The sequence below is a fragment of the Pinus tabuliformis genome, chromosome Q, assembly GCF_031772625.1.
Source record: "Pinus tabuliformis cultivar Carrire ecotype Pingquan chromosome Q, CPIR1, whole genome shotgun sequence".
NCBI lineage: Eukaryota > Viridiplantae > Streptophyta > Pinopsida > Pinales > Pinaceae > Pinus > Pinus tabuliformis.
The window spans coordinates 808,128,415-808,130,914 of NC_142296.1; the positions used below are offsets into that span (position 1 = coordinate 808,128,415).

General features: G+C 55.1%; 2 non-coding genes across 2 annotated transcripts in view; both read right to left on the reverse strand.

The window, feature by feature from the left end:
- The window catches only part of LOC149222112 (25S ribosomal RNA), a 3,409-nt gene extending 2,640 nt beyond the window's left edge, over positions 1 to 769 (reverse strand). The window contains exon 1 of the ribosomal RNA XR_016249931.1: positions 1 to 769. This exon is cut by the window's left edge and continues 2,640 nt beyond it. This is a non-coding gene — a ribosomal RNA (25S ribosomal RNA).
- Positions 770 to 1,016: 247 nt separating this feature from the next.
- On the reverse strand, positions 1,017 to 1,170 carry LOC149222113 (5.8S ribosomal RNA). The gene has a single exon (XR_016249970.1). It is a non-coding gene; the product is annotated as a 5.8S ribosomal RNA (ribosomal RNA).
- Between the last annotated feature and the right edge of the window lie 1,330 nt (positions 1,171 to 2,500).

The following is a 2,500-nucleotide window of genomic DNA, read 5'->3' on the forward strand; positions in this document are numbered from 1 at the left end:
TCGGTCGACGATGCACCCCCCAGAGAGGGGATCTCGCCCGTCAGCTTCCTTGCGCCTCGCAAGTTTTCAAACCCGCCGACTCGCACACATGTTAGACTCCTTGGTTCGTGTTTCAAGACGGGTCGAATGGAAAGCCCGCCAACCAACACCACAACCGCGCAGGTGCACACGGCCCGCCACGAGGGCGCACGCTTCGTTCCTCGACCACTGCAGCGGCAAACCGACAGGCAGTAATCCGTCCGCGCTTGTGACGATGCAACAGCCCGTGTTGGTTTGCACCTCAAGTCGAGCGGCGGACCAGCCTGAGCCGTTCCACATCCGACCAAGATGCATCGACAGCCTCCATCCGCTTCCCTCCTGGCAATTTCAAGCACTATTTAACTCTCTTTTCAAAGTCCTTTTCATCTTTCCCTCGCGGTACTTGTTCGCTATCGGTCTCTCGCCCGTATTTAGCCTTGGATGGAATTTACCACCCAATTAGGGCTGCATTCCCAAACAACCCGACTCGCCGACAACGCCTCGTGATACGGCAGGGTCCCGGGCCGACAGGGCTGTCACCCTCTCAGGCGCCCCCTTCCAAGGGACTTGGCCCAGGTCCACCGCTGAGGACGCTTCTACAGACTACAATTCAGGCGGCGTCGCCACCCGCTTTTCATGCTCGGCTCTTCCCGGTTTGCTCGTCGCTACTAGGGGAATCCTTGTAAGTTTCTTTTCCTCCGCTTAATTATATGCTTAAACTTAGCGGATGTTCTCGCCTGAGCTGAGGTCGCAAAGTTGGAGCTAAATCCGCCCTACCCCATGGGAGGACAAGAGAGAGCAAAGCAAGTTCGAGCGATGCCACACAAAGCCCGCATCGGCTAACGCCGACTGCCCATCCAAGGGGACAAGATCACCGCTCGCCGACGCACGCCACAAAACATCGCTTGAGGTATTTCAGCCGACTGCACCGCATGGGGCACGGACGACTAGCTTCACTGCTCCCTAGCATATTGCAGGGAGCGCGTTTGAATGGGATGCGACGCCCAGACAGACGTGCCCTCGACCGAGGACTCGGGCGCAAATTGCGTTCAAAAACGCGATGATTCACGGGATTCTGCAATTCACACTAAGTATCGCATTTCGCTACGTTCTTCATCGTAACAAGAGCCGAGATATCCGTTGCCGAGAGTCGTTTCCACGTATTACCGAAAAATCGGCCACAAAACTAAATAGGGGCAACCCCCCACAACAAATGTAAGGCCAAGGGGCAAAAGGAGGAAAAACGCATGAGAGAAAGAGAAACAAAGGTGTCTAACCCCCTCAAGGGGGGAGGCTCGAACAGAGGACAATCTCCCCCCAGCCCCACGCCCTCGCAAAAAGGGGGGAAATGCGTGGGACAGCGACCGAGAAGGACTAGGGTGGCCACCCCGGGAGCTCGTGCTGCTTTTAGCCCTTCCCCGACACCAGCCCACAACAATTCCCCCTTTTCTCCGTAGAGCTAGGGACCGAAAGGAAGAGAACAGGGTAGAAAACAAAGCACAAACAAAGCACAAGCCTCCCAAGCCCCGTGCCTTCGGCAAAAGGGGGGAATTGAAGGGGACGACGATCGAGAAGGACGAGGGTGGCCACCCCGGGAGCTCGCACTGCGTTTCGTCCTTCCGGAACACCAATCCACAACAATCCCACCTTTTCTCCGTAAAGCTAGGGGCCACGAGGAAGAAGGGAAGAGAACAACAAGAGAGAAAGGGATATATCAACCGTGGCTACCGGCTCACAAGGGGAGGAGGCTTCAAATAGAGAACAAGCTTCCCCAACCCCGTGCCTTCGCAAAAAAGTGGGAACTGCAGGGGACGACGATCGAGAAGGACTAGGGTGGCCACCCTAGGAACTCTCACTGCTTTTCGTCCTTCCCGAACACCAATCCACAACAATCCCAGCTTTTCTCCGTAAAGCTAGGGGCCGAAAGAAAGGAAGAAAACAACATGAAAGAAAGAGAGATATCAAACGCGTCCACCAGCTCATGGGGAGAGGCTCAAACATGGAATAAGATTCCCCGCCCCCGTGCCTTCGCAAAAAGGGGGGGAACTACAGGGGACGGTGATCGAGAAGGACTAGGGTGGCCACCCTCGAAACTCGCACAACTTTTCGTTCTTCCTGAACACCAATCCACAACAATCCCACCTTTTCTCCGTAAATCTAAGGGGCCAAAAGCAAGAAGGGAAGAAAACAACAGGAAAGCAAGAGATATCAAATGTGGCTACCGGCTCACAAGGGGAGGCTCAAATAGAGAACCAACTTCCCAAACCCCGTGCCTTCGGAAAAAGGGGGGAACTACAGGGGACGACGATCGAGAAGGACTAGGGTGGTAACCCTGGGAACTCGTATTGCTTTTCGTCCTTCCCGAACACCAATCCACAACAATCCCACCTCTCCTCCGTAAGGCCTTCCCGAACACCAATCCAATCCGCTCTTCATCCATCCCATACTTGACCGCACCCCGACAATCTCGCCTCACGGAAGG